The following is a 19,740-nucleotide window of genomic DNA, read 5'->3' as shown; positions in this document are numbered from 1 at the left end:
ATGGGTTTGTGGCGGTGCTGAGGAGAGAGATTCCATTTCCACCACGCGCAAATTCCAATGAGGTGATGCCGCAAAACAATCTATTTGCAAGTATAAACCAATAAAGCAATTAATGAATATACAGTAGCTATCTCTGGCAAATGTCAGGTTATTTGCCCAGTTGCTGCATCTTGCACTGAGAATAGAGCAAAACGTATACTACACAGAGTGAAGATGGAGTGAGTCGCTGGGGGTTCTAGGGGGCGGCGGGTAGCCTAGTGGTTAGCGCGAATCCCTGAGTTGACAAATCTGTCGTTCTGCCTCTGAACAAGGCAGTTAACCCACTACCTAGGCCGTCATTGTAAATAAGAATTAGGGTCCATCAGGCTTAGCTAAAATGCAAAAAAATGTGAAGTCAATTTGATAAAGCTGTAATCTTAATAGACGTGACCCTATAAACGCCCAGGTCAAGGAGAAATAAGCATGGCTGCCTTGTTCAGAGAGTGTCGGAATCTATTGCAAAGGTGCAATGCTCTTGTCGACCTGGATCTCGGTAAGGTGTTTACATGTTTTTCTATTTTCCACCATCTTTTCCCGGTGTGCATGTACATAATAGATCAAAATGGCTGTTTTTCTGAAAATCTTCTGAACAGTTGGTTACCCACTGTGTTTTTCGTTTTATCTTTATTTAACTAGGCAAGTCAGTTAAGAACAAATTCTTGTTTACAATGATGGCCTACCCAGCCAAACCCTGCCCTAACCCGGTCGACCCCAAACGAAGCTGGGCCAATTGTGCACCGCCCTTGGAACTCCTAATCACAGCCAATTGTGATACTGCCTGGGTTTGAACCAGGGTGTCTGTAGTGATGCCTCTAGGACTGAGATGCAGTGCCTTAGACCGCTGCGCAACTCTAGAGCCCATACAATTTCCTCCCAAGTTGTTGTTAACGAAATATGAACATTTTAACTATGAACTGATTGCTTGTAACAATGGACATGGCTATACGCTCATCTCTCACATCCCTATCAGTCAATTCTTTAAAATCATGTTTCCTTCACTCTTCATGTGACCAACTGGATGGAACACAACGTTATTCGTGGCTGGAGTAACTACCAGCATGCCTGCACAAGCCTGATCATTTTAATTAATGACAAGGCTCCCCTAGGACAGTGAACTCAGTCAGCGTCTCAATTTACTGTTGACAGTTATAATAGTAGACTACACAAGGTGCAATTTCGAAATTTGGTTTGTCACATGGTTGGTTGAAATTTTATTCATCACATGCACGTGATTAGCAGATGTTATTGCGGGTGTAGCGAAATGCTTGTGCTTCTAGCTCCGAAAGTGCAGTAATATCTAACAAGTAATGTCTAACAAACGACACAAGATATACCCAATACACACAAATCTAGGTAGGAATGAATTTAGACTATATACATATGGACGAGTGACTTCAGAGCGGAACGGCTAAGATATAGTATAGAAAACAGTATATACATATGAGATGAGTAATGCCAGATATGTAAACATTAAGTGACTAGTGTTCCATTTCTTAAAGTGGCCAGTGATTTCTAGTCTATGCCTATAGGCAGCAGCCTCTAATGTGCTAGTTGATGGCTGTTTAACAGTCTGATGGCCTTGAGATATAAGCTGTTTTTCACTCTCTTGATCCCAGCTTTGATGCACAGTTGGTGTTATGTCATAGCCCAAGAATGTACTTTAATTAAGGAGTGTCCTATCATTACTCTTTAAGGTCCAAGGACCTTATGTTGTTTTCAGAGGTAGGCTGGCATCTAAACGTTAATCGATTCTCAATTGCAAAACTGTTCTAGAAACATAAACCCTTTTACTTTCATAGCACATCAAAATATTTTAACTAATGCAAAATCTACTGACTGTACACTTTTAACCGGCTTCATCACAGTTGCAGCCGACAGTATTTTTCAGCTACAACATGTTTCTGGTGGCCTTTTTCCTTTACACACAGGTGTTCGGAGCATGCTAGATAGCTAATTAGCACAGGTGGTCGCCTGTCTTCCATAAACACACTGTAATATGGACATATAACCATGTGGGAACACTAACCCTATCCCATTTAGTGTCTATGAATGGGGTAGTTATGTCAATCACCTGACAGTCTCTTAATTAGCCCATGTCAGCTTTTTAGATTGGTAAATTAATCGAGCCAGCTATAAACTTGTAGTAATCATTGTTGAATTACTGACCAGAGGGCCCCCATTGATTTTGTAAGTTAGGGCAAAATTTAGCTTAGGGCCTCCAAAAGGCTAGGGCCGGCTGTGGATGTGGGTATGCAGACCTGTGAGCCATTGCGGCCCCTCATGTTGAGTTCAGATTTGTTTTGACTCCCATCCCAATCCCTGTAGTAGGGGATTCTTCATGTTCTGAATTGTTCAGTGGGGTCTTTCTCTAACATACACTATTTTTACAAATGTATGTGGACACCCCTTCAAATGACTGGATTCAGCTATTTCAGCCACACCCATTGCTGACCGGTGTATAAAATCGAGCACACAGCCATGCAATCGCCATAGACAAACATTGGCAGTAGAATGGCCGTACTGAAGAGCTCAGTGACTTTCAACGTGGCACCGTCATAGGATGCCACCTTTCCAACAAGTGAGTTTGTCAAATGTCTGCCCTGCTTGAGCTGCCCTGGTCAACTGTAACTGCTATTTTCGTGAAGTGGAAACGTCTAGGAGCAGCAACTGTTCAGCCGCAAAGTGGTAGGCCACACAAGCTCACAGATTGGGACCGCCGAGTACTGAAGCATGCAGTGCGTAGAAATAGTCTGTCCTCGGTTGCAACCCTCACAACTGAGTTCCAAACTGCCTCTGGAAGCAACGTCAGCACAATCATTTCATTGAGTGTTTCATGAAATGGGTTTCCATGGCCGAGCAGCCGCACACCAGCCAAAGATCACCATGTACAATGCCAAATGTCGGCTGGAGTGGTGTAAAGCTCGCCGACATTGGACTACGAAGCAGTGGAAACACGTTATCTGGAGTTATGAATCACTCTTCACCATCTGTCAGTCCGACGGACGAGTCTGGATTTAGCGGATGCCAGGAGGACGCTACCTGCCCCAATGCATAGTGCCAACTGTAAAGTTTGGTGGAGGAGGAATAATGGTCTGGGGCTGTTTTTCATGGTTAGGGCTAGGCCCCTTAGTTCCAGTGAAGGGAAATCTTAACGCTACAGCATACAATGACAGCATACAACTTTGTGGCAACGGTTAGAGGGAAGACCCTTTCCTGTGTGACTTCCGGTGCCGACAGAGATGGCCGCCTCGCTTCGCGTTCCTAGGAAACTATGCAGTATTTTTTTTTCCTTTGTGTTATTTATTACATTGGTACCCCAAGTAATCTTAGGTTTTATTACGTACAGTCGGGAGGAACTACTGGATATAAGAGCAACATCAACTCACCATCATTACGACCAGGAATACGACTTTCCCAAAGCGGATCCTGTGTTTTGCCCACCACCCAGGACAATGGATCGGATCCCAGCCGGCGAACCAATACAACGACGCCGTAAAAGGGGCAAACGAAGAGGTCTTCTGGTCAGGCTCCAGAGACGGGCACATCGCGCACCGCTCCCGAGCATACTACTCGCCAATGTCCAGCCTCTTGACAACAAGGTTGATGAAATCCGAGCAAGGGTAGCATTCCAGAGAGACATAAGAGACTGTAACGTTCTTTGCTTCATGGAAACATGGCTCACTCAAGACACGCTATCGGAGTCGGTACAGCCAGCTGGTTTCTTCACGCATCGCGCCGACAGAAGCAAGCATCTTTCTGGTAAGAAGAGGGGCGGGGGGGTATGCCTTATGATTAACGCGACGTGGTGTGATCATAACAACATACAGGATCTCAAGTCCTTCTGTTCACCTGACAGAATTCCTCACAATCAAATGTCGACCGCATTATCTACCAAGAGAATTCTCTTAGATTATAATCATAGCCGCATATATCCCCCCCCCCCAAGCAGACACATCGATGGCCCTGAACAAACTTTATTTGACTCTATGTAAACTGGAAATCACATATCCTGAGGCTGCATTCATTGTAGCTGGGGATTTTAACAAGGCTAATCTGAAAACAAGACTCCCTAAATTCTATCAGCATATCGATTGTGCTACCAGGGCTGGTAAAACCCTGGTTCATTGTTATTCTAACTTCCGTGACGCATAGGCCCTCCCCCGCCCTCCTTTCAGAAAAGCTGACCATGACTTAATTTAGTTGCTTCCAGTGTATAGACAGAAACTAAAACAGGAAGCTCCCGCTCTCAGGTCTGTTCAACGCTGGTCCGACCAATCTGATTCCACGCTTCAAGATTGCTTCGATCACGTGGATTGGGATATGTTCTGCATTGCGTCAAACAACAACATTGACAAATACGCTGATTCGGTGAGCGAGTTCATTAGCAAGTGCATTGGCGATGTCGTACCCGTATCAACTATTAAAACATTCCCCAACCAGAAATCGTGGATTGATGGCAGCAGTCGCGCAAAACTGAAAGTGCAAACCACTGCTTTGAACCTGGCAAGGTGACCGGAAACATGACAGAATACAAACAGTGTAGCTATTCCCTCTGCAAAGCAAACAAACAAGCTAAGCGTCAATATAGAGACAAAGTAGAGTCGCAATTCAACGGCACAGACACAAAAGATATGTGGCCTGGTCTACAGTCAATCATGGATTACAAAAAGAAAACCAGCCCCGTCGCGGACCAGGATGTCTTGCTCCCAGCCAGACTAAACAACTTCTTTGCTCGCTTTGAGGACAATACAGTGCCACTGGCACGGCCCGCTACCAAAACCTTCGGACTCTCCTTCACTGCAGCCAACGTGAGTAAAACATTTAAACATGTTAACCCTCGGAAGTCTGCAGACCCAGACGGCATCCCCAGCCGCGTCCTCAGAGCATGCACAGACCAGCTGGCTGGTGTGTTTACGGACATATTCAATCAATCCTTATCCCAGTCTGCTGTTCCCACATGCTTCAAGAGGGCCACCATTGTTCCTGTTCCCAAGACAGCTAAGGTAACTGAGCTAAACGACTACTGCCCCGTAGCACTCACTTCCGTCATCATGAAGTGCTTTGAGAGACTAGTCACCTCCACCCTACCTGACACCCTAGACCCACCCCAATTTGCTTACCGCCCCAATAGGTCCACAGATGACGCAATCGCAACCACACTGCACACTGCCCTAACCCATCTAGACAAGAGGAATACCTATGTGAGAATGCTGTTCATCGACTACAGCTCAGCATTTAACACCATAGTGCCCTCCAAACTCGTCATCAAGCTCAAGACCCTGGATCTCGACCCCGCCCTGTGCAACTGGGTACTGGACTTCCTGACGGGCCACCCCCAGGTGGTGAGGGTAGGTAACAACATCTCCACCACGCTGATCCTCAACACTGGGGCCCCACAAGGGTGCGTTCTGAGCCCTCTCCTGTAATCCCTGTTCACCCACGACTGCGTGGCCATGCACCGCTCCAACTCAATCATCAAGTTTGCAGACGACACTACAGTGGTAGGCTTGATTACCAACAAACGACGAGACGGCCTACAGGGAGGAGGTGAGAGCCCTCGGAAAATAACCTGACACTCAACATCAACAAAACAAAGGAGATGACCGTGCACTTCAGGAAACAGCAGAGGGAGCACCCCCCTATCCACATCAATGGGACAGTAGTGGAGAGGGTAGAAAGTTTTAAGTTCCTCGGCGTACACATCACGAACAAACTGAATTGGTCCACCCACACAGACAGCGTGGTGAAGAAGGCGCAGCTGCGCCTCTTCAACTTCAGGAGGCTTAAGAAATTTGGCTTGTCACCAAAAGCTCTCACAAACTTTTACAGATGCACAATTGAGAGCATCCTGTCGGGCTGTATCAACGCCTGGTACGGCAACTGCTCCGCCCACAACCGTAAGGCTCTCCAGAGGGTAGTGAGGTCTGCACAACGCATCACCGGGGGCAAACTACCAGCCCTCCAGGACACCTACACCACCCGATGTCACAGGAAGGCCATAAAGATCATCAAGGACAACAACCACCTGAGCCACTGCCTGTTCACCCCGCTATCATCTAGAAGGCGAGGTCAGTACAGGTGCATCAAAGCAGGGACCGAGAGACAGAAAAACAGCTTCTATCTCAAGGCCATCAGACTGTTAAACAGCCACCACTAACATTGAGTGCCTGCTGCCATACATGTAAAAATGTATCACTCGCCACTTTAAACAATGCCACTTAATATAATGTTTACATTACTAATCTCTTATGAATATACTGTACTTGATACCATCTACTGCATCTTGCCTATGCCGTTCTGTACCATCACTCATTCATATCTTTATGTGCATATTCTTCATCCCTTTACACTTGTGTGCATAAGGTAGCTGTTGAGAAATTGTTAGGTTAGATTACTCGTGGGTTATTATTGCATTGCTGGAACTAGAAGCACAAGCATTTCGCTACACTCGCATTAACATCTGCTAACCATGTGTATGTGACAAATAAAATGTGATTTGTTTCAGCATGACAATGCCCCAGTGCACAAAGCGATGCAGAAATGGTTTGTCAAGATCGGTGTGGAAGAACTTGACTGGCCTGCACAGAGCCCTGACCTCAACCCCATCGAACGCCTTTGGGATGAACTGGAATTCCGAATGCGCGCCAGGCGTAATCACCCAACATCAGTGCCTGACCTCACTAATGCTCTTGTTGCTGAATGGAAGCAAGTCCCTGCAGCAATGTTGCAACATCTGGTGGAAAATCTTCCCAGAAGAGTGGAGGCTGTTATAGCAGCAAAGATGGGACCAACTCCATATTAATGGACATGCTTTTGGAATGAGAAGTTCCAATGATCAGGTGTCCACATAACTTTGATTGTGTTGTGTATCATTAACATAACCAAAAAGCAGAATTTCTTAAACTAATAACTTACTACCTCATAAACACCAAGCTTTGGTGATGCTTTCTCACAGCAACTTATGAGGCTTTGACATGTTGTGGCGTGTCTGAAAAGTTGTTTCTGCGGGGCACAAAAAAACTAAATGAGCAGGACACGAGTTGAATTAAATGTAAAAGACTTCAAAATAAAAAGCTTGTGGTATGCTGGTGCTCTGTTGACATTTCACGGCGATACACTTGTTATTGTGAGAAATCTTTGAATAATAGGAATTTTGCATTAATATGAAAGCGTATAATATGAAAATACTAGCCTACATGCCATTTCTCAAATTCAATATCTATCTTACCTCTGTTGTTTTATATCCTCTTGATTGGTGAGCGTGCCAGTTAGCCTTCATTTTCTCACAGCATCAGTCTAGCTGACGCAATGCTATTTTCCTGATATTTTACCACTTTTTTTTCTCTCTGGCATCCATTGATTTAACCGTCCTACTTTTTGCCATCCTATAAGGGTAAGAACTCTAATAAATTTGAACTAATTATTTTAGACATGTTTTCTTAGAGGAGTATCTACGCAATTACCATATTATTTTACCCATTGGATAAAATATGCATTTTTGATTGGACACCCTAATCCCCCTCTTCCTACACTATCATACCTACATCACTTCACATTTGTCACTTTACACTAATTATGCTGAACTCCAAATGCCCATCCATCTTAGACAGAGGCCTTTCTTCCTTAGCTACTCAGTTTTTGATGAAATCTAGTGTCTATCAACATTAGGCCTGAAAATCCAGTTGGCCTACCCCACTGTCACTAGTTCTGTCTACTTCTCTTAATCATCAGATATTGCGACACAATTGCTAAGTTCTGAATGTGACATTTCTTCACCCTATGAAGAAAGCAGCATGTCAGGAAATAAATGCATAGAAACATCATCTAATGTGTAAACACAGCCTGTTATTCTCCAAACCGGGTGAACATATCTAGCCTTGTCCATGCATTGGGTGTGTCCACTAAGGGAGTGTGGGTGCGCTAATATAGCTTCCTGTTAGTCAACAAGCTGTGTTACCATGTAGGCTAACTCTGAGGGAAGCTCTGTGTGGTTTTACATAATAGCTGTATGTCCAACGACTTGTACAACTACACATCTTTGTCTATTTATTGAGGGTACCAGACAACCCTTTTCATGATTTTGTCTACAACACATTTGGATTAGTGTGTCGTTTATAAATGGAGACATGTAGCAATCGTAAGGGCATGACATCAGCAGAAGGCAAGGCGGGTTGATGTGCTCAGAGTAGATGTATTTACAGGTCTTGGTGATCCAATAGTGAAAGACCCATATCATACAAATACACAGCAAATTGGCCAGTGATAACACGTGTTCATTTTCTTGGTGTTACATTTGTGTTAAGAGGTGTTGACTTTTGAGTTTTTACATCCCCTGTGCTAATATAACTCCCAGTTGAGTTATTTTTTTCCAACAATAATAACAATATTACAGTACAGGGACATTCCTGTGAATACAATGAAAACAAATGAAATAGAACACCAGGCAATGACTTGCACTCATGTTTCCAACTGATTTAAGTTTCACAAGTTTGAGTGATTTATACAATTGTAACAATTCAATTTAAAGAAACTACAAAATATTTTTTCCACCCCAATTACATTTGTGAATATAATATTTGGCCAAGCGAATAATAATGTCAATAAAATAGTAATGATCGGAATTACAAGGACGAGCATAATGCCTCCCAGTGTTGATTTAGAGTCAGGTTTTCACTTGAAACGTCATTTTCATCTAATTGCCAACGTTGCAAAGCAACTGGAATTGCGCAGCATTGAAAGGTAAGTAATATGTAAAAAATGTAATAAATTAGCTGGTGGCCAACTTGTTATATCGGCTAAGTGAATGGTCGAGGTCTTTGTAGTTAACGTTACATCTGCGAAGTTTAGATTTAGAAAGTGGTCAGTTAGCGCTAGATTAAAATTAGCAAACTATTCGATTTGAGAAAATTAATCCAAATCCAGAAGGATCAGAGTTGGGCTGTACCGTTAGTTGATTTCAATCGTGTGCGTGTTGAGTTCACGAGGCCGACTAACTTTAACATTAGTGGTGCAGCAAGTGCATGGTGTTAATTGGGATGTGACTAATTTGAGCCTTGTTTGGTGCAGCATGTAACTTGCCAGGAGGTGAAGGTAACAACATGGCTAATATCTACTAATTTGTTATTCAAAACGCATATAACTAAGAATGTTTGTCTGGCCAAATGTTGTTAGCCATATAGCTAGCTAGTTAGTTATCTAACTACAACACCGATCTCAGCATATTGTAATTTAGCGCTAACGTTAGCGAGCTAGTGTACGTGACCAGACCAGGTTGTCCTCTTGACATTTTATATTAACATGTCTATGGTGTGTGTGTGTGTGTGCTTGTTGTTAATCACAGATCAGACATTGTGTTCAAGCCAATGTAGCCGATGTGAAATGGCTAGCGAGTTAGGGGTGTTGCGCGCGAGTGGCGTTTCATCAGTGACGTCACTTGCTCTGAGACCTTGAAGTAGTGGTTCCCCTTTCTCTGCAAGGGCCGAAGCTTTTGTGGAGCGATCGTTAATTATTAACAGTTATATTTTTGTTTCATCAGACCAGAGGACATTTCTCCAAAAAGTATGATCTTTGTCCCCATGTGCAGTTGCAAACCGTAGTCTGACTTTTTTACGGGGGTTTTGGAGCAGTGGCTTCTTCCTTGCTGAGCGCCCTTTCAGGTTATGTTTATATAGGACTCGTTTTACTGTGGATATAGATACTTTTGTACCTGTTTCCTCCAGCATCTTCACAAGGTCCTTTGCTGTTATTCTGTGATTGATTTTCACATTTTGCACCAAAGTATGTTCATCTCTAGGAGACAGAACGCGTCTCCTTCCTGAGTGGTATGACGGCTGCGTGGTCCCATGGTGTTTATACTTGCGTTCTATTGTTTGTACTGATGAATGTGCCAGGTTTCTCTTATGGAGATTTTATCAATCAATGGGAATATATGAACTGTCTGATGTATATTCTTAATTGAATCCTTGGGCTTGATTTGGGTCAGACCCATTCTGTTGCCCCCTCGGTGACTTCTCTATGTATTCTGATTTGGTCTATCTTTTTTTATAGTACAAAATAGGTCTGGACTGCCCTCTGCAGCACAAATAAAATAAAAAAAGATTCCTAAACTGAGGTGGATGTCCTGCTGGACCTGATTGAGGCCAGTCCAGACCTGTGCCTCACAATCAAAGATCTTTATGAAGGTATCTTTCTACAGTCTCATAATGAGATCAAATAACATGAATGATAGATTGGTTGCTTTGATCCATTTTTTTGTGCTCAGACTTTTCTCCTGCAGGCTGTTCAACACCTTGTTCCTCCACAGACACATTATCCTTCTAAAGTTATTTAGACCTGAGATCTCCAGGAAAGCTGTCTAAAAAAAGCCAGGACAACCTTAGGAGATGAGGCCATCGACTCCACAGCAGCAAAAGAGGTATAATGACAACTGATATTGCATGTTGATAATCCCATTTCTGTGTTTGCTTTTCATGGACATTCTGACAGCATAAACCAACCCAAAATTGTTGAACTTTTTTTCTCTTGTCTTTATAGATGGTCCGAGACGCCCTGACTAGTAGACCTGGTGAGCAAGATGTATTAGAAGAGGACCAGACAACCAAAACATTGGACCACAGAACCAGGAGCGAGATTGCCATCTTAGTCAGCCACAATCCTGCAATGGTAAGCTTCTCCTTAGCCAATCAGGCCACACACAGTGGATCAAAACAATCAAACTATACATGAATGTTATTTGGCATCATTATGAGACTATAGAAAAATACAGTACAACTTTGGGTCAACATATTTGGCGCGTGTATGCTTTACTGTTTTTGAGCAGGAGACTTCCCACTCGCCAACCCGAGAGAATGTCATGCTCTTGGAATTGTGACCCTCTTTCCTTCATATTGCTTTAATATTTTGACACTTAACCTTGCGTCGAACCATCGAGAAGAGATTTCACCCCAGTCGGGAGGCCCAACCCATAGGAGGAAGACCTGGCCCACCAGCTTGTTGGCGATGCTTGCAAGGAGGCCATATCGTTCCCTGTCCACTTGGCTGATGAAGAACAAGTCTATCAGGAGATGGAGGTGTCCCAGTATCGCCAGGGGCTAGTTTATAGTACAGACAGAAGCACAGATGTCCTCAGTCTTTTCCAGGTCTCTGGACATCAAAGGATTGTGATGTAGTATGTGCTGGAATCAGAAGTACAGGCTAGTTATCTGATTGAGAACATGAGTTCTCTCATTGAGAACATGATTTTGTGTTGGTCATGAAGTTGAATTGCTTGACTTTGTTTTGGGTGAATCAGGACTTTTTGCTGATGTTCAATGATGAAACATCCTCTAAACTCCTTGAAAAGTGGGACACTGTATTGAAGCCTAAAGTCATCAAACTGGTCAAATCCCTGACTATGACCATGATGCGTTGCCTCTTGAAGTCTGCAGAGAACTGCCAGAGAATGACAGTGAAACCAGTAAGTGGATTCTCTCATGGGTAGTGAAATGTTTCGTACTCAGGGACGTTATTTCATGTGATTTGGGGTGTTTGCCTTTTCTTTCCCTCAGATTTGGACAATGATATGTCCTCCCTGCTGCTGCTGCTTCATCTCCCACCAGCAGCAGGAGGGAAGAGCACCAAGATCAGTGCCAGTGATGCTGTGGGCAGACTAGTGCACATTCATAAGGTAAGATGATACAGTACTTGTTGTGTAATAATTTTTGTGTTGTGTTTGTCTTAACATGTGGAGATGGACTTAAAAAGACTCTTTGTTGTGCAGTCATGCTGCAGCACTGTAGACCATCTGGATGGGAGCCATGGTTGACAGACATACCTCCTTGCTAACGAAAGAAGACAGAGCAATATTGACAACTGCTACAACGTGGTGGACAAGAGGCTTGTTCCCTGCCAGGTAACTAGTGGTCAGTGTGTGTTTGATGTACTGTTCAAAGCCCACTTTGTCTTTAACCTGACGTATAATGATGCTCTTGTCAACTTCTACACATTAGTGCAGACAACCATCTACAACATAGATGTAGGCAAAACAAGAGAGGCCCCTAGCGTGATAGAGTTGAGGACAAGACTTCTTAACTAGATAAATGAATGTTACGGGGCTTTTGTTGTCAAGCGTTGCACAGAAACAGCCAGTCATTGATATCTCATTTGAGAATTAAGCACAGTTTCTATCCCTCCACTAAGTTCAGATTGGTCTGTGCTCAAGATAATTGTAGTTGGCAGTTTTCAACATACTCAGGTTTCAGAAGACATTTGAATCGTATTCACAAGGGTATTGATCAAGTAGTTGATGCATTAAGCATAGAAGGTCCCTCTCAAGTTGCTGATTCTCCAGTCCAGTCAGAAGCTCAACAAATGGTTGGTGACATTGGTGTCCCACATGATAACACTCAAAATGATTGTTTTGAGAAGAATGGACAGTCTTGCTAAAGATATGTGTGCATCTATCATTGCCATGTTGCAAATAGTGTTGTCAACAGTAGTGTGATTCAGAAGAGCTTACTACTGGGCTGCACTCCCAAATTAACAAGATGTCCTGTCAGTTATGCCTATGGATAATCATTCTACATCTACTGTAAAGGATAGGTTTGAGAATTTTTAAAACCTATTTGCCAGGTTTAATACAGAAATCAGGAGAACAAAGTACTTCAACCAAAAATGGGGTTTTTGTGGAGCCAGTAGAAGTAGTGTTTGGAGTGAGATATGATAGCAGGGTAAATAAACAAACAGGCATGTTTGATCAAGTCCCAGCGAAAGATACTTTTGTATATATTCCTATACTGGAAACATTGACGTTCATGTGTCGCAATTCTAAAATCTGTAAGTTATTGGAAAATGCACCTAGGGATAAATCTGTAAGTTATTGGAAAATGCACCTAGGGATAAATCTGTAAATTATTGGAAAATGCACCTAGGGATAAATCTGTAAGTTATTGGAAAATGCACCTAGGGATAAATCTGTAAGTTATTGGAAAATGCACCTAGGGATAAATCTGTAAGTTATTGGAAAATGCACCTAGGGATAAATCTGTAAGTTATTGGAAAATGCACCTAGGGATAAATCTGTAGAAGTAACGTATGAAGACCTTTGTGATGGAAGTTACTTGTTCTCAAAACATCGTACAATTGGATCTGTAAAGTATTTCTATGGTGACTTAAACTGCCAGCCCGCTTGGATCCAAGCGTGGTGTTCACAAGATGGGCACCATTTATTTTGTACTCAGGAATCTGCCACCCAAGTTTAACTGCTGTGATGAATATTCATTTAGTGTCATTATTTCATTATCAAGATCTAAAGATGTATGGCTATGATGCCATTTTAGAGCCCTTGGTTAATGATGTTAAAATGGAGAGTGATGGTGTAAATTTGTCTTTTTCAACTGGCAGTGCCTTTTATCAACTGGCAGTGCCTTTTATCAACTGGCAGTGCCTTTTATCAACTGGCAGTGCCTTTTATCAACTGGCAGTGCCTTTTATCAACTGGCAGTGCCTTAAACTGTCTGCCAAATAACTGGAGACAATTTGGGGATGCATGCAGTCCTTGGTTTCACAGTCCTTCAGTGGTCATTACTTTTTCTGGTTCTGTTTGATAGAAAAGTCTAATGCGCAGACGGTTTACAGAGAGGATGACCCTAAGAATGTCTTGGTGGTAAAAATCTATTTGAAATGCATTTGAATCAGTTGCATTGACCTGCATTTGAATCCGTTGTATTCAGACACACAGACCCACATCCTTGTATGGTGTAAAGAGAATTTCATTCATTTAAAAAATGATGCAGAAAAATTAATCCATGCTTTTGTCACTTCTAGGTTAGACTACTGCAATGCTCTACTTTCCGGCTACCCAGAAAGCACTAAATAAACTTCAGTTAGTGCTAAATACGGCTGCTAGAATCCTGACTAGAACCAAAAAAATTGATCATATTACTCCAGTGCTAGCCTCCCTACACTGGCTTCCTGTCAAGGCAAGGGCTGATTTCAAGGTTTTACTGCTAACCTACAAAGCATTACATGGGCTTGCTCCTACCTATCTCTCTGATTTGGTCCTGCCGTACATACCTACACGTACGCTACGGTCACAAGACGCAGGCCTCCTAATTGTCCCTAGAATTTCTAAGCAAACAGCTGGAGGCAGGGCTTTCTCCTATAGAGCTCCATTTTTATGGAACGGTCTGCCGACCCATGTAAGAGACACAAACTCGGTCTCAACCTTTAAGTCTTTACTGAAGACTCATGTCTTCAGTGGGTCATATGATTGAGTGTAGTCTGGCCCAGGAGTGTGAAAGTGAACAGAAAGGCTCTGGCGCAACGAACCGCCCTTGCTGTCTCTGCCTGGCCGGTTCCCCTCTTTCCGCTGGGATTCTCTGCCTCTAACCCTATTACAGGGGCTGAGTCACTGGCTTACTAGGGCTCTTTCATACCGTCCCTAGGAGGGGTGCGTCACTTGAGTGGGTTGAGTCACTGATGTGATCATCCCGTCTGGGTTGGCGCACCCCTTGGGTTGTGCCGTGGCGTAGATCTTTGTGGGCTATACTCGGCCTTGTCTCAGGATGGTACGTTGGTGGTTGAAGATATCCCTCTAGTGGTGTGGGGGCTGTACTTTGGCAAAGTGGGTGGGGTTATATCCTTCCTGTTTGTCCCTGTCCGGGGGTGTCATCGGATGGGGCCACAGTGTCTCCTGACCCCTCCTGTCTCAGGCTCCAGTATTTATGCTGCAGTAGCTTGTGTCGGGGGGCTAGGGTCAGTTTGTTATATCTGGAGTACTTCTCCTGTCCTATCCGGTGTCCTGTGTGAATTTAAGTATGCTCTCTCTAATTCTCTCTTTCTCTTTCTTTCTCTCTCTCGGAGGACCTGAGCCCTAGGACCATGCCTCAGGACTACCTGACATGATGACTCCTTGCTGTCCCCAGTCCACCTGGCCGTGCTGCTGCTCCAGTTTCAACTGTTCTGCCTGTGATTATTATTATTTGACCATGCTGGTCATTTATGAACATTTGAACATCTTGGCCATGTTCTGTTATAATCTCTACCCGGCACAGAAGAGGACTGGCCACCCCACATAGCCTGGTTCCTCTAGGTTTTGGCCTTTCTAGGGAGTTTTTCCTAGCCACCGTGCTTCTACACCTGCATTGCTTGCTGTTTGGGGTTTTAGGCTGGGTGTCTGTACAGCACTTTGAGATATCAGCTGATGTACGAAGGGCTTTATAAATACATTTGATTTGATTAAAGTCAACCTAGAGAACGGTGGAAACAGAATAGCACTTAATTATATTCAAACACCCTCTTGTGAGAAACGTTCCACCAGTAAATGAGAACTGGAATTTTCCGCTCATTTTACTGCAAGTAACCAATTGAACGTCACACACTTTTCAAACCGTTGTACTGACGACTTGATACCCAAACATCACTTTGATACATTACTCAGCATGCATAAGACAAGTCGGTCCTTTATTACAAATGTGGAGCAGGAGGAACACCTTCAAGAACATTAAGTCCCTTGCCAAAAAACATCAATTTGCTATAGGCCATCACTGGGAGACCTCATGATTGGACCGACAAAAGCATTTTCCCTGTGGGATTTTACTGGTCAGTGCAGAAAGCCATTTCCTCTACCAGCTGGGTTAAGATGGATGGCACAGTGCAGAGGGGGACTGTTAGTTTGCAGTAAGATGGAGCATGAAATGCCAGTCTTGTAAGATAACTAAGATCATTGTGGTTGACATCATTGTATACCTATTCCTGGACAAGTTGCATACTGATCATTTCTGTGAACATTACCATGCATTCACTGTGTTTTGAAGGTGTTGATGACAAAGTTTATCTGCAATGTTATAAGCCTCGTGTCTTTCAAAGTGCTTATGGTCCTGATGAGAGCCTTTGTTTGGTATGATTGATTAATAGTCAGATTATTGGAAACTTTGTCAAGAAAATTGCATACCTAGTCTTAGGACTTCCAGTTGTGTTTAAATAGCGACTCTACAAATACTCTTCTTCTCATATAGTACATGTTCTGATGCACTGATTTCATTTTAATGTGCCTGTGATGCACTGATTTCACATTTGGCCTAAATAAATTAAACAAAGTCACACTACTCTTGTAAGGAATCAGTTATTGCTCCTGTTTAAGTCATCTACAACTTGCAGGCTTGATTTATGATTGGGTGAGAACCAGACAAAAAATATATTTCCTAGTGTGAATATTTATCACTTCCTGGTGTCAATTCAGCTACAGGATGCATTCTGAATACATCTGGCCCTTCTTTGGACACTGTTAACTAACCTCCAAACAAGCTTCAATGCCATACAACACTCCTTCTCTGGCCTCCAACTGTTCTTAAATGCTAGTAAAACCAAATGCATGCTTTTCAACCGTTTGCTCCCTGCACCCGCCCGCCCGACTAGCATCACTACCCTGGATGGTTCTTACCTAGAACATATGGACAACTACAAATACCTAGGTGTCTGGCTAGACTGTAACCTCTCCTTCCAGACTCATATTAAACATCTCCAATCCAAAATCAAATCTAGAATCGGCTTTCTATTTCGCAACAAAGCCTCCTTCACTCACGCCGCCAAACTTACTCTAGTAAAACTGACTATCTTACCTATCCTCGACATTGGTGATGTCATCTACAAAATAGCTTCCAATACTTGACTCAGCAAATTGGATGCAGTCTATCACAGTGCCATCAGTTTCGTTACCAAAGCCCCCTATACCACCCACCACTGCGACCTGTATGCTCTAGTCGGCTGGCCCTCGCTACATATTCGTTGCCAGACCTACTGTCTCCAGGTAATTTAAGTCTTTGCTAGGTAAAGTGCCGCCTTATCTCAGCTCACTGGTGACGATAACAACACCCACCCGTAGCACGTGATCCAGCAGGTATATCTCACTGGGCATCCCCAAAGCCAACACCACCTTTGGCTGCCTTTTCTTCCAGTTCTCTGCTGCCAGTGACTGGAACGAATTGCAAAAATTGCTGAAGTTGGAGACATATTTCTCTTACTAACTTTAAACATCAGCTAACCGATCCCTGCAGCTATACATAGTCCATCTGTAAATAGCCCACCCAATCTACCTACCTCATACCCATACTGTTTTTATTGACTTTTCTGCTCTTTTGCACACCAGTATCTCTACTAGCACATCATCTGCTCATTTATCACTCCAGTGTTACTTTGCTAAATTGTAATTACTTCGCTACTATGGCCTATTTATTGCCTACCTCACGGCATTTGCATACACTGGATATAGACTTTTTTCTATTGTGTTATTGACTGTACGCTTGTTTATTCCATGTGTAACTCTGTGTTGTTTGTCGCACTGCTTTGCTTTATCTTGGCCAGGTCACAGTTGTAAATGAGAACTTGTTCTCAACTAGCTTACCTGGTTAAATAAAAGGTGCATTTTTTATTTTATTTTTATAATTCTGTGGAGTTGATCCTCAACACTGAAAGGTGTTGCTGCTTAATACTGAGGATGTTGTTCAAATGACCCATGGGAGTGTTTTTCTCGATGTCTGAAGTGTTATCTTAACACTCAGTTTTTCAATATTAAGACTACAAAAAGTGTTAAATTAACACTTTCAAATTTGCTCTGTACATTTACCAAATGCACGGGCAATAGCTAAAAAGAAATAGCCTATTTTTCAATTTCTGCATAAAATGACAACTAACTACCTGAAGCAAGGAAACACTTTGAAGTTTTTCAATATTAACATGTGAAATAAATGTATGGGAATATAACACCTGGTAAAAGATAATACAAAACAAAAACTGTTTTTTCTGTTCCATCATCTGAAATGTAAAAGAGAGGACATTGCGGTTTCGGCACATTTTGGATTTTGGCCACTATATGGCAGCAATGTATGTGCAGAGTTATAGGCTGATCCATTGAAGTGTTCAAATACATCAGAGTCTGCCCAAATGTGCCACATTGGTCAATTGATACATTTTCAAGAACATAACGATAGAGAACATACACAAATGATATGTAATAAAAAATACATGGTTTACACTCCCAGGAAGGTCATACATGATGGAAAAGTAACTTCCCTACAGAAGACACTAACCTTCACACATCTAGATGGCTGGGCTGAGGCGGGTGTGGGGCCATGAACAGCAGGGGTTCAAACTTTAGAACCCAGTTCCTACATTTTGAATATAAAAACACATTTTTATCAAACAAAGCTCTGCTACATGTTTTATGTCTGGGACCCTCAGGATAACAAATCAGAGCCAGATTACTGAATGTAATTACATTACCTTCAGATGTGAACCTTCAGTGGCAGGTAGCCTAGTGGTTAGAGTGTTGGACTTGTAACCGGAAGGTTGCAAGATTGAATCTCCGAGCTGAAAAGGTAAAAATCTGTCGTTCTGCCCCTGAACAGGCAGTTAACCCACTGTTCTTAGGCCGTCATTGAAAATAAGAATTTGTTCTTAACTGACTTGCCTAGTTAAATAAAGGTTAAAAAAAGTGAATGTATCAAACCAGTTAACTTGATAAGTGTTTTAATTGTGCACTCGCAAACAATAGCATGGTATTTTTTCACTAATAGCTACTGTAAATTGGACAGTGCAGTTAGATTAACATGAATTTAAGCTTTCTGTCCGGATAAGACATGTCTATGTCCTGGGAAATGTCCTTGTTACTTACGTCATTAGTGCACGTTAGCTCAACCGTCCAGGTGCAGGGACACCGATCCCTGTCCTATCTGAACGGACACCGGTAGAGGGCAAGACTGTACAGGTTCCCCTTGAGAAACTAAATCGAATATGTCTCTAACAGCAGCTCAAACAGGTAGGCCTACGTAATGTCAGCACTTGGCCCCCAGGACCATACAATTACCCAATTGGCAATTACAACCAATAAACTGGTTCTACAATGTAAAAGGCAATTTTCACATCCATTGTTACATCAGTCTTTATCAGACTTAATGATTATTAATGGTATTTCAATACCAGGCATAGATGGAACAATCGTTTCCTCTTATTCAACGTTATGACTCCAAAGTGTGAAGTGCAGGCCACACAGCCTATTTCTATGCGCACCCTACCCTATTAAGCACAACCAGAATGACAGACATAGGACACAGACGCACGGAACTCCGACATAACCCAGAAAATGTGAACAAAGGAAACCATACATTTAATTAAATTAACAGAACTTCTACCGCATGAGTCTTGTGAACGTTCATGTGCACAATAAACATCGCGCCCACTCAGCATGTGAGAAATGGTTGGCTAAATGAAACTGTATCGAAGGCCTATGAAACAGAAATGTCTGCACTTGCACACTTCCCATCATGGATTTACAAATGGTGAAAACAATGCTTACACCAATCCAGGGCTTTTAAATCCATAATGGGATTGTGCAAGTGCAGACGTCAGGAAAATGGAGAATAGGGATGTAACCAAAAGTATCACTGTCCGTGTCTCTTTGTATTTCTCACCCCTTCTTTCACTTGATTCCTCCCTGTCCAGATCCTGGACTCCCCAGTGGAGATTGCAGATAAAGCAGTCAGAATCATCACCATACTCCCCTCCAGTCCCAACGTCATAGAGGTCTATACTGGACCCAACTGCATCCTCAAGTAAGCAGCTCCCCCTCTCTGGTCCCTCTCCCAGAACTATATATGTAAAGAAACTGGTGTAGAAACAGACCTGATCCCCTATAACAGACCTGATCCCCCTATAATAGACCTGATC

General features: G+C 42.8%; 1 long non-coding RNA gene across 1 annotated transcript; it reads left to right on the top strand.

The window, feature by feature from the left end:
• The first annotated feature begins 10,322 nt into the window (after positions 1-10,322).
• LOC118380995 (uncharacterized) lies at positions 10,323-16,121 on the top strand. The gene is made up of 6 exons (XR_008072976.1): positions 10,323-10,453; positions 10,573-10,701; positions 11,330-11,494; positions 11,586-11,704; positions 11,798-11,929; positions 14,881-16,121. It is a non-coding gene; the product is annotated as an uncharacterized LOC118380995 (long non-coding RNA).
• Positions 16,122-19,740: the final 3,619 nt, after the last annotated feature.

Source organism: Oncorhynchus keta, chromosome 20 (genome assembly GCF_023373465.1).
Source record: "Oncorhynchus keta strain PuntledgeMale-10-30-2019 chromosome 20, Oket_V2, whole genome shotgun sequence".
NCBI lineage: Eukaryota > Metazoa > Chordata > Actinopteri > Salmoniformes > Salmonidae > Oncorhynchus > Oncorhynchus keta.
Note: the sequence above shows the minus strand (reverse complement) of the source record. Positions and strands in the feature narration are given on the sequence as shown.